Source organism: Ambystoma mexicanum, chromosome 5p, assembly GCF_040938575.1.
Source record: "Ambystoma mexicanum isolate Mex_15411 chromosome 5p, UKY_AmexF1_1, whole genome shotgun sequence".
NCBI classification, from domain to species: domain Eukaryota; kingdom Metazoa; phylum Chordata; class Amphibia; order Caudata; family Ambystomatidae; genus Ambystoma; species Ambystoma mexicanum.
Window position 1 is genome coordinate 1151538535 of NC_090930.1, and position 12864 is coordinate 1151551398.

The window sequence follows — 12864 nt, forward strand, 5'->3', positions numbered from 1 at the left end:
TGGTTCAGTATGTTTTATTTTAATTTTAACATGTTAATCACTCACAAAAGACAAACAGAAATACACATCTGCGTACATTAGAGTAATACTAACTTTTTTTCAATAACCAGTTATGAAAATCTTAAAATATATCCTAATACATAGTTGGTCATTGTTTTAAAACACTTCTCATGCGTTTTAGAAAATTATACGTGCACTAATTCTTCTTACAATAAAACCATTAAGTATTTACTTATGTTTATTTTAAAATGTTGTGAATAATTAGGGTTCAACATGTGTCTCTAGTTCTACCATTTTGTTGTGTAGCTATATACATATTATTTTAAAGTGAACATATCTTACATATATTTGGCACAAACAGGAACATTCTGACCAGTGTACTATTTTGCTTTATTGCTATTGAAAGAAAGTAAAAATATTTATAAAACTTTACATATTTATAATTCAGGTATCATCTTTTACCAAACAAAGTACTACAAAGGAAAGCTTCACAAATAGTGATATGCTACATGTGTAGCTATGTACTGTTTTAAATAATGTACTCATTGCTATGAACTATTCTCAAATGGTAATATCACATATGTTGAAATTGTGTTAAGGTGAGTGTTCTGAGTCAATATTCGCGCTTAGTACATATGTATTCGGCACAGTTTGTCAACTTGTGTGTTCCATATTTATTTTTATTTTTTATTTATTGAATATAGTTGCAATTACAACAACTTTTTCAATTTATACATATTACAAAAATTCATTCTTTCATGTGCAAAAAACAATAACATGAACAATAACTCAATTGAACATACATTTGCAATTACAGTTACATCCATCTTTCAAGTGTTGACATTTAATTTAATATAATGTATATCGGTCATTCCATATTTAAGGATTTAAAAAAATTAATAGTAGCAATCCTTATGCCCATACATTCAGTTGCAGCCAAAGCGACCCATCTGTTGCTTGGGTCTATTTGTGCAAAGTACGCAAAATATTTGGAAAAGTGGATGTTTCTTAAACTCAAGAGTTTAGGAGCTGTGCACTCCAATAATAAATGTTGCAAGGTTTCAACAATTGCTGTATCTTGACAAAACCTGCACCAGTTTCTTCAATCCTAACTTGTTTCCAGATCACAATAATCATCAACTATGGTATACAATTGACTCGTGATGAGATAATGAACAATGTTGATTTTGATTTGTACTTTTTTGTTTTTTCTGAATCTTGACCATGACGTTTGTTTTCCTCAATGCCAATATCCTGTGTGGTATGTGTTATTTTATTTTTACGGCCTTTTACGTTGGTAATGCTTATGTTTTCAATTTTCTTTGCTATATTGTCTTTATTACTTTGCTTTCTCAATATTTGGTAAAATGATAATGTACAGCCTTGATAACGACCAAGCAGGTCGAAACACCTGTCGGCTGTTTTGTGGGCTGTTTTGTGAAACTAAGAAATACATACAAATCTTTGAACCCAAGATATTGCACATTGCAAGTTTCACTCAGTTATTTAATTTGTAACTCTGAAATAACTTTGGACTTGTATTAACAAACTGTGCCGAATACATATGTACTAAGCGTGAATATTATCTCGGAACACTCACCTTAAAACTATTATCCATTTTGAACCTTAGTGGGTGGTTCTCAGCTTTCAAGGTTTTCGCAGCTGGTTTGTTGTACAGTGTAAATACAGTTTGGAGAATAGCGCACAGTAATCTGTATCTAACCTTCCAAACGTGAATCCTACACACATATGTAGAAACGTAAGGGTGGTCTAAATATGTGAAAATACCTAGAGTGATCTTATGTCTGATGTCATTAGTTAAATAATCGTTGATGTCACCATTGATGCCATCAGTGATGTCAATAGTGATGTTATAGATGATATGATTAGTGATGTCACCAGTTATGTCATCTGTGATGTCATCATTGGGGTCGGCGGGTCCGCAACAGTGGGCGTGAAGTTAAGGTGGCTTTAGCTAAATTTCAGGGGTTTCGTTGCCTTAAATTCTCACCTTAACATCTCGGCAACTAAAGCTTTTTCCCTGAAAAAATAAATAAACATATCTATATATATATATATAAAGAACAAACGTACAAAGTACGATGCAAATGCACTCCTCCACCATCGGATGGCACATACTAGCATGAAGGCAATCCTTGTGGCACAAAAAGAATTCCTTTATTTATGGATCCCTCAGCAGGGGCATGGAAACCAACAATGACGCGTTTTGCAACAAACTGTTGCGTGTTCACATTCAATTTACAGCACAATGTGGCGCAGAGTTTTAAACATACAAACAGACTCTATGGTGGTGATGGCTAGAGAGACACAGTCCGTTCTTTATGTTCAAAAATAGCCCTCAGCACATGCATGCAAACGCTGTCAGCCATATTGTTGTGGGTCTCATCCTTGCAAATGAGATTATGGAATTCATAGGATCGAAAGCACGAGATTTTCCCCCAAATGCAAATAAATACAAATCTGCAAAGATTGTTTGCACAAATATTTGATCCTGTTGTGCAGTTTATGAACCAAAATAAAGTGCATGGTGCTAGTAAATATATGACCATTTCTAATCTTTCCGAATTGCCTGGTGCTTACGAAAGCATAACCATTTGTTATTATTCCACCACAATAGCAGACACAAATAAAGTGCTTAGTGCTTAAAGTGCCCCTTAGGGATAAAGGGTGAGGAATATAATGACGATACATTTGAATTTGTCATTTATCAGGTGTTGCACAGACGTATGGGTGCTAGTACAGATCCACAATTCAAAATCAATATCATTTGGATGATGTAAAGAATTTTCTGTAATTTAGCAAAAAACATAAGGTTAAATTATAACTGGAGTTGCACAAAAACTGATCTACCAGAAGATGGTAAAAAGTGAAGCCATAGTTCAAATTAGCTGTAGGGAAAAGAGTGCATAATGCTTAGGCTCCCACTCACAAACCAATTGAAGTACATTGTGCATTATGAGCAGTATATCTCATACAGTACATGGAATATATCTTAGATTAAATATTGATAGTGCATAAGGTGACTTATGAATCTTGGAGACCATGTAAGGTGCAAATGCTCTAAAATAATCCTCCAAAGATTAATACAGAAAAACACACATGATTAAAAGAGTAACAATCCCTAAGTAATCCCTGAGATAAAAACCACTTATACAACATCATGTGTATATTGAAAATGATGTGAATCAGTAATCCCAGAAGATAGACACAATTATTTAAATGGCCTATAGATCTTCAATGTCATCGTTACTGCACTGTGTTGTGTTATGGCACACCATATTATCACATGCAAGGTAGGAGTGTTCATCTCTCTAGATTCAATAGTTCTGAATCCACATAGTGCAAAATAGCAAAGAAAAAACACATAAACAACAAACACTTTCAAACCATCACACTTAATAAAGCTCAAACGAAATGAAATCAAAACAAACAAAACCTCTGGGTGCACAACAGACTTCTTGAGGAACAATCTAACTGGAAGGCAATCGATGAAAATTGCAAATGACCCATCATCAATACTTAGCCCAAAGTACAATACGGATATTCAAAGAAAGAGATATTACAAGAGTATTATCAAAATATTATTAAAAAGTATTATAAAAAAAAGTATACAACTCTTCATCTATGTTGTGCCCAGAGGGGTATTGTGTCTGAAAATCAAGTATGGTCTGCATTTCTAACTGGCGCAGGGTCAATTCTCGATTCCCCACTCTGGGGGGTGCCAGTACAGTTGCCACTCCAAAAAACTTAAATCCAGTCAGATCATTTCGATGTATGTCCTTGAAATGTTTGCCATCTGGTATGCTGGATCGTTGTTTTTTATGGCATGTATATGTTGCAGTAAACGCAATTTCAAATTGCAAACCGTGCTCCCCACACACAATTTTTGACAAGGGCACATAAGCACATACACAACAAATTTCGCGTTACAGGAAAACTTACTATTAATCTGAATGGGTTTTTTAAAATTGGATGTTCAAAAAAGATACAATTCCATGCAAACTTGCATGTCTTGCATTTAGTGCATTTGCGAAAGCCATTAGCACTACCCATAAGCCGTTGCCCACTCAATTCCTTGGGCTCACTTGCCATGTAGCTTTGTACTAACAAATCTCTGACTGAGGTGGAACGTCTGAAAAGGGTTTTAGGTTTTATGGCCAAAGTCAGACCGAGATTCTTAACCAGACGTAACAAATATTAACGGCAAGTCATGATGGTTTTGATGTTGCTAGATACCCTATCAAAAGGAATGATAAGTCTGCAATCATCCAAAACCATTACTTTTTAAACTGAAGATTCCACCTTAGCCAAATGACTATCTCTGGGCATCCCTCTGACCTTGGCAAATGCACGTTGGATAACACATTTGGGGTAACCTTGGTTTTTGAAACCCTGTGCAGTGACTTTACTTTGTTCATCAAAATATGACAAAGTGGAACAATTCCTCCTCAACCTAAGGAATTCACCATAGGGTATAATCCAAATTAAACTCCTCGGGTGATTGCTGGTGGCATGCAAGGGGGTGTTGGAGCCAGTGGGTATTCTGTTTAGATTGGTTTCAATTTTACCCAATTACTGTTCCACAAGTATGTCCAAAAAACAGTGGGATTCTGTGAATCTTAAATTTAGCATATTCTGGTTTAAAACATTCACAAAACACAGCTATTCTTTTTCTGTCCCATTCCATATTATAAATAGATCATCTATGAATGTAAGCCATAGCACTATTTTGTCAGTATATTGCACATTACCCTCTGACTAACCAATAAACTTCTCAAACCACCCCATTGTCAAATTTGTATAGGATGGCGCGAAGGTGGAGCCCATGGTCGTGCCCTGTACTTGACTATAGAACCGCCCATCAAATAGAAAAACATTGTTGGTGAGACACAATTCAATCATGCCTAAGATCATCTCGGTGTGCTTCAGGAAATCTAGTGACATTGTATTAAGATAATACTGGCAAGCTTTTAGGCCTATAAAATGCTGAATAGATGTATAGAGTGAAACAACGTCCATACTCGCAAACACATATCAACTCTCCCATGGAATTTCGTTTATCCTCCCCAAAAAATTGTTTGTATCTCTCAAAAAGGAGGGAATAGTGGAGACAAATTGGAGTAACACCTCATCAATCAGTTTGGACATATTTTCATACAAGCAACCCACTAATGTAGCAATAGATCTCCCTGGAGGTCTTTACGCATTCTTACGTATAAAAACCTGTATGAATCTTCATCCAAAAGTCCAAATGTCTTCATTTGGTGAGAAATATCTCTAAATTACTCTCCATTGTCTCCAAAGGATTTTCACTCAAAACCTCATAGCGTAGTTTGTCTTGTAGCTGTCTCTTGGCTTCTCTAATATAGTCAACGGTATTCATTAGAACAACATTTCTACCCTTGTTAGGATGGTTTTATAATACATTTGGGCTAGTCTTGCAATTCCTTTAGGGCCTTCTTAGTTTTCAAACTTAAATTGTGAACGTTGTTAAAATTGGACTTTCTCATACTTTTGAGATCTTTAATCACGAGGCTTTGAAAGGCTTTAATGTAACCTCCTGGTGGAGCTGGACGATTAAACTTGGATTTACACTTGAGTTTAGATGGTTTGTACCAGTCTGTGCTGATATCCAATTCTCCCAAGTCTAAAGAATCCTGTGTATCCTCGGGACTAAGTTGGTTTTCCAAACTAATGAAATCCCAAAAAAATGTCGAATTCTTCAATCGGAATATCTGTCCGGCCCATCTGTTTAGGTATTGGCTTTTTTTACATAAGGATTTTCAAGAAAAAAGCTCTTAAGCTTAATTTTATTTATGCAATGAAATAAGTGAATCTGAGTCTGAACATAATCAAATGTTGGAGTGGGGCAAAAATTCAAGTCCAAACCTAACACTCCCTTGTTCTGATGTAACGGTATGATCTGATAGGTTAAGGATCTTAGTGAGATCTTGATGCTTCATTGTTTGTTGTTCTGCTTGCCAGAGCCCCTTGACCTCTGTGGACTGCCATTGTTTGTCTTTTTTCCCACATCGCCTTTCTTCTTCCTCTTGAGGTGTTGTTTGTCCTGTTGTCTTTGCAAAGGAGGCACATCTTGTCTAAAAAATGTAGTTTTGCTGTTGATTCTTCATTGTCAGTGGTCGATATCTCAGATTCTGAGGTGAATGACTGTTCACTTATAGGCACACTCCCCGAAGGTCCAGAATGGGATTCTTCTCATATAGTCACATCTGTGGCCAGACGTGTACACCCTGCCTGTTTCATAATCTTCTTTATCTCGCAAAAAACGTGTGCAATTTTCTTTGTTTAATTTCTTCTTCATGAGTTTTTAGATGTACTTCCATGACTTTATGCAAGTTATTACCTTCTTCAGTTTGCGGTAAGGCATTAAGTTTCACTCCAATCTCATCGATTTAGCCAACAATTTTTCCCGATCTTGTTTGACATACTTAATTATTATTTCCAAAAAAGATATGAAACAGACATTCGTTGATTCCCCCCATTCCTCCAACATCATAGGGTCTTGTTCATTAGATGAAGGGGCTATCAAAATGTGACGCAGAGTTTAAAACATACAAACAAACGCTATGGTGGCGATGGGTAGAGAGACACAGTCCTTTCTTTATGTTCATTGTAATGGAAAATAGGCGTCAACACATGCATGCAAACGCTGTTGGCCATATTGTTGTGGGTCTCATCCTTACAAATGAGATTAATGACTTCATAGGATCAAAAACATAAGATTTCCCCCCAAATGCAATTAAGTACAAATCTGCGAAGATTGTTTGCACAAATATTTGATCCTGTTGTCCAGTTTATGAACCAAAATAAAGTGCATAGTGCTACTAAATATGACCATTTCTAATCTTTCCGACTTGCCTGTTGCTTACAAATGCATAACAGTTTTTATTATTCTGCCACAATAGCAGACACAAATATATGTTCTTTCTTCTGATACACACACCAGAAATTGAGTTGCACTCTTTAAAGCCTTCTCCATGAATAGTTAGTTAGGGGGCGTGTAGTTATGGTTAAGTTGCTAAATCCATAGGAAGACCTCCCTTTGGGCGGCTTATAACTTCGCTCCCCCTCGACGAATCCTCACCAAACGTTGCAAGAAAAGTATATGGCCCACTTTGAATCCTTCTGGCAAGATTGGTGAGGTTTCTTCAAGGGGTGGCAAAGTTATAGGGGGTGTCCCAACATTTTATATTTTTCCATAGACTGAATGGAAAACAACTTTGCTCATGCCTACAGCTCAAACCGCTGGATGGATTTTCATCAAATGTGCGGCAAGAGCAGTAGATTGGTCCGAAAGCATGCTTTTGTAAATTTGCTGAAAATCCTTCTGGTACTTTTTTTAAAAACTGGCAAAATGTAGGTAAAAAGAATTAGTGATATCTGGGTCCGCTCTGCATACTCACTTCCCTGTTTGCTCCGTGGGCAGTACTCCGATTGGCTAGAAAGGTACTGTCATAACATGCTCGCAGATTGGCTGGAGGGAAGAGTGAGGTGCGTCACATTTTCCTGATGCTCCCACCATGTTGGATCCACGGATATTCACGGACAGAGCAGTGGCGGACAGAGCCAAAATCCAAATTTGGGGAGTGCGTTGGGGGGAAGAGTGGCTGGAGAGGGTCAAGGAGTGAAAGATGGGTCAAATGCTGTATTTGTTTAGGTGGAAGAAGGCCGTGCTGTGATTGCGGTGTCCACGGACACCGCGGTAGTCCATCGACAGCCACGCCACTGGGTAGATTGTTGGTATTTTATTATGTTATGATGTACTGCTTTTGAGTAGTTAGTAGAGTATTGGGTGGAGAGGACATGCATTGAAGAGTTTGTGCATTGGCTGCAAGTACTGTCCTAATATGTCAAGTGAAGTGGATAGGCCTTGGGGTGGTTGTGTTATGTTTTTTGGGTTGTAGTAAGTGGTCAAGTGTTTGCTTGCATGGCTGTGTTATGCTGTGGTGGTTGTGGCCAGGGCCGTCTTGGGTGCATGGCCGTAGGCCATGCACCCAAGTCTCTAGGCCCTGGCCACAACCACTGCAGCATAACACAGCCATGCAAGCAAACATTTTGACAGTGGCATGTGGGTTGCATAGGGGGTATGTCCATAAGAGTTTGTCCACTGGCTGCCAGTAGTGTAGTAGTATTTGTAGGAAAGTAAACATGGTGTGTGGCAGTTGGTGTGTTGGACTGTGTTCAGAATGTTGGGTGTATGATGTAGTATGGCTGGCTACAACTATCGCAGTATAATGCAAGTATGCACTGAATGTTGTGACTCCAATCATTGTGTACTTACTGTTTGCATTGTTGAGGCTGTATGCAGTTCTTTGCATGGTATGGAAAAATATAGCAGACATGTTTTTTCATTCTCTGTGATAAAAGAAAAGATCACATGTTAGGGTAGGTACTTTGTAATGTGTTATTGCATTGCATAGCAGACATTTGTGTACTTCGCGGACCCTTATAGTTAGTACTTTACAAGTACTATGCTTCAAACCAGTGTACTGTGCAATGTGCTCAGTTCGTGTGTTTGTTCGCATAATCATTAGGTCTGTGGGGAAAAAAATCCATGCAGGATTAATAAAAACCCTTTCTACGTGTATTTGTTGCGATATGGTACAGTCTTTTTCGGTGGTCGATTGTAGTAGGAGGAATTGAAAAGGTGTATGGTTTTTGGTTTGCAAGTGGTGGTACTATTGTTGCAGTTGGACACCAGTTGGCGTATTCTAATTGTTTATTTCTTGTTGCATTTTAGCAGTATTAATTTATTCGTTTGGTTGTTGATCTTTTGTAAGTACTTTGGTACTGCACAGTAATGTTGCAGAATTTTGGGGCATTTAGATACCTTTTGGCGTATTCTAACTGTTCATAGTTTCAAAGTTGTTGAGGGTATGTTTATACGTAGTAAGTGTTGCAGGGTTTTTTCAGTAAAATGTATATTGCAGTATTATGGTTGCAGTTAGATACCAGTTGGCGTATTCTAACTGTTTACAGTTTTTCACTTCTACAGGATATGTTTTCAAGCATGTTTTCTCTTGTTGGTGGATGTACATTTTCACTGTTAGATAGCTGTTGCCTTATTCTATCAGTTTGTGGATTTAAAGATTATTGAGGACGTTTTGTAGATGCTCATACATTAAGTAAGAGTTTGCAAGATTTGCTGGTAATCTATGTTTCAGACTAATTAGAAGTATCATTATATTCAACACATCCACATTTCATTTTAATGTATGCAGGATAGTGACCTGCATTGGTTGGGGCTCCTGCGTGGTAGATTATGCCAACTGTTGTGAAGGTTTTCTTGCCAAACGATTCTTGTCCATGTGTGAATCCAGTCAGCTTGCAGTTGTTTTTGGTACCATCTGCATTGTAACGCAGTAGCATTACTATTATGTATTCGCTATGTGACTGTATCTGTAAGGTGGAAATATTATCGGAATTGCAAGTAGTACGTAATATGCCATGGTTTACATTTTGTACAAGCTGCTGAAATGGAATGGATTGACAGTTAGGTATGGATACATACACATAGCGTTCATTAGGGACTTGTTTGTGCATTAGTTGGCTGCAGAAATTGCATATATGTTTCCACATGTATGAAATCTGGAAGATTTCATTTATAGGTATGTTTTTATTTTCCAGTACTTGTAGTAAGTACATTAGAAATTCCTGTGGATCTTCTTGTGTGTTTATAGTGAATCTCACCATTCCTGCATAGTAGTCCAATTCCTGCCTTATTCCAGAAACACTGTAAGTGTTGTCAGGATTGTTTGTTGCATTTCTGTGAAGGACTAACATTTGCAAACACAATTGGTCTGTGCCGTTTAAGTAGATGTTTTCAACAAAAGGTGGCAATTGGAATAGAATATTGATTGCAACATTTACATAGCAATTTACACCACTTGTATTGGAAAATTTGAATAGACTAGACAGTTTTATGTCTGAGTCATTTGATGGAAGTGCACGTTGTTTCTTTGAAGAGGTAGTTGGCTTTGTTTGTGCAGTACAGTATGCATTTCTTTTTTAGTAGATCCTTCTTTGGTTGTGGTAATTGATGAAGTACCAGTTGATATTACTTTCTTTGGTTGTACTGTTGTGAGATCATGTATAAGTTGAGTCTACACTAATTTTCGCTTACAAAGTTTTCCTTTTTGAGGAACAGGGTACATTTTCAGATAGGGTGCGTAGAGTGCACGTAGTCTATTGTACTCTACAATGCAAGGAATATCAGCTTTTACTTTACTTGCATCAAAATTTACTAGAAATAGTCCTTCAAGTGTATGTAGGCATGCCAGTTGAACGTAACTCATGCCTTCTTTAAACACTATGCTGCCAATATCTATCAATGCTTGATCTAGGGTAAGACCTTATGATTTATGAATGGTGACTGTGTATTGTAGAGACAGAGAAAATTGTTCTCTGCGTACATACATTTCTTTGAAAAGAAGGAATCGGGCTGTTGAGCGTCCTATCCTTTTAACTTCTGAAAGTTTGTCAAAGTGAATATTGAAGTATGTTTGAAAGCCAACAACTGTACCAAGTGCTCCATTAACTAATCCTTGCTCCGCATTAAGGTTACACTTTAGCTTCACTATACAGTTTAAAGACAATGGGCCTCATTACCAGTCCGGCGATAGCCATGCCGGAAAAACCGGCAGGCTGCTGCCGGACCCATAATACCATTCCACTTCTGTGATTGCCAGAATCACTGGTGCATTACAATCCCGTTGACCCGGTAATTCCAGAGGCAAACTTCTGTAAATCCCCATTCCCATGGTGTCCCATAGGACTCTGTGGGGATGGGGACCATGGAAACACCGGTTCCATCTATGACAGACCTGGTGTTTCCATGTCTGCCTGCAGGCGGGTGGTGTTAATCCCGCCAGGTCAGACCTGGCAGGATTGACACCTCCCGCCTGCAGGACACTGAATCAGCCGGTCCGGAAACAACAGTGGCGGCGGTTTTACTGCCACCATTCTTTCCAGACCGGCAGGGTCGCAATGCGGCCCAATGCTAATATTTTCTCTACACCATCTGTGTTAGAGATAGAGTTTTCGATGGTATTTAGTCATGCTGTGGCTTGTTGACACATGGGGAGTGTCATAGCATGCACGTCAAGTTTGTCTGTGGAGTAAATTTGAACTATTGGTTGCATTTCTTTTTTCAGCATTGTTTCATTGAATTGTGCACAGCTTGCAAGAGTTGGCATCAAGGACATACAGTTTACATTTATGTGTGCTAATTGTTCACCTTTCACTGGTGTTAATTGAAGAAGATCTCTGAAAACAATAATGTGTTTTCCTCCAAAGAGTTCTTCGTAGTCCATTTTGACGACCTTTTGTAATCTGAGGTGAATCAAAGCCAACATTAGGTTGGAGACCATGCTCACCTCATCTATTATGAGCATTTTCATTCGTTTCAAAACTCTGTGTAGTTCCATAGCAGCTTCTGCTGAAAGTTTGTAGTAGTCTAATTTGTGTTGGTGTTCTACTGGAAAGAGTAGCAATCGGTGTAAAGTGACACTGCCTATTTTGTAGGCAGCTAAACCTGTGGGGCAGGTACAACAGCTGACAATTTGTTGTTTGTCAATTGTTGGAGGAACTTGCTGATGATTTTTATTAAGAATGTTTTCCCTGAACCAGCTTGACCACTTACATACAGCAGTATAGGTTTGTAGTCTTGACAGGTACAAGATTTAGTTTCGTTTTGCACACCATGTTCAATTTGTTTAGTTACTTCTAGGAAAATGCTGCGCTGTTCATTTTTTAATTGTGATTTGAGTATAGCAAAGTCTTCTCTAGATTCCTCATACTGGCACATGGTGTTTTCTACTTCAGTCATTGCTAATTCTCCATCATTTGCTATGAGTGGCTGTCCAGGTGGTTCTTGGCTTCCTGTTAGAGAAGGTTGACTGCTGTCAGGAGTGTCTATATTTAGTTGTGGCTGGAGTTCTTCTTCTTGTTGGCGTTCATTGTCTAACACGGATTTGTACTGCGTAACATTTATATCTGTTATAGTGCTTTCATTTGCTTTGAAAGCATCTTCATAGGAGGCATGGGTATCTAATAAATCTTCTTATTTTCTCCATGGTTTAAAAAGTTGCAGTAGGGCCATGTAATACAGTTCTTTATGTTGAGAAGTTTTTAATGATAGTTTTATTTGGTTAATGAGGCTGTGTTTGGTAAGAACCAGGCTGCCCTCACAACCTTTGACTGTGTATTTTTTTTCTCATCTGGTTTAATATTATTTTTGTATGTGAAGTTTTGGCCTATGTGGTATAGACACATGCACAGTAATTCATAGATTTCAGCGCAGAGGCAGCGCACGCGAGCAGCACAGAGAGCTAGCGTGCGCCAGCGTGCGCCAGCCGTGTGCGCCAAACAGCATTCTGGCGCACTGCATGTTCATGGAATATACAAGCCATTTTTAGCGCTAGCGCAGAGAACATCCTGCAGCGCCAGTTACGCCCCCAAGAACGTCCCTTGCACAAGGATAAGGCATTGAAATCCCCAGTGCAGCGCAAAGGGCCGCGCTAACCCTGCACCAGTTCACAGGGCTGGGACAGTGTATTTGGGGCATGCGCGGGTAGATTCACACGCGATAGGCCTTGGGGAGCGAGGTATGTGTATTCTGAGGTGTGCGCGTGTAGAATCACACGCAATAGGCCTTGGGGAGTGGGGTATGTGTATTCTGAGGGGTGCGCGTGGAGAATCACACGCGATAGGCCTTGTGCGAGCAGGGTACATGTATTTCGGGGGTGCGCGTGGAGAATCGCACACGATAGGCCTTGGGGAGCGGGGTACATGTATTCTGAGGGGTGCACATGGAGAATCACA

The 12864-nt window shown here is 38.7% G+C and overlaps 1 protein-coding gene across 5 annotated transcripts in view; it reads left to right on the plus strand.

Moving 5' to 3' along the window:
- The window catches only part of KIAA0319 (KIAA0319 ortholog), an 806237-nt gene that overhangs the window by 203173 nt on the left and 590200 nt on the right, over nucleotides 1-12864 (plus strand). The gene's annotated exons all lie outside the window — the stretch shown is intronic.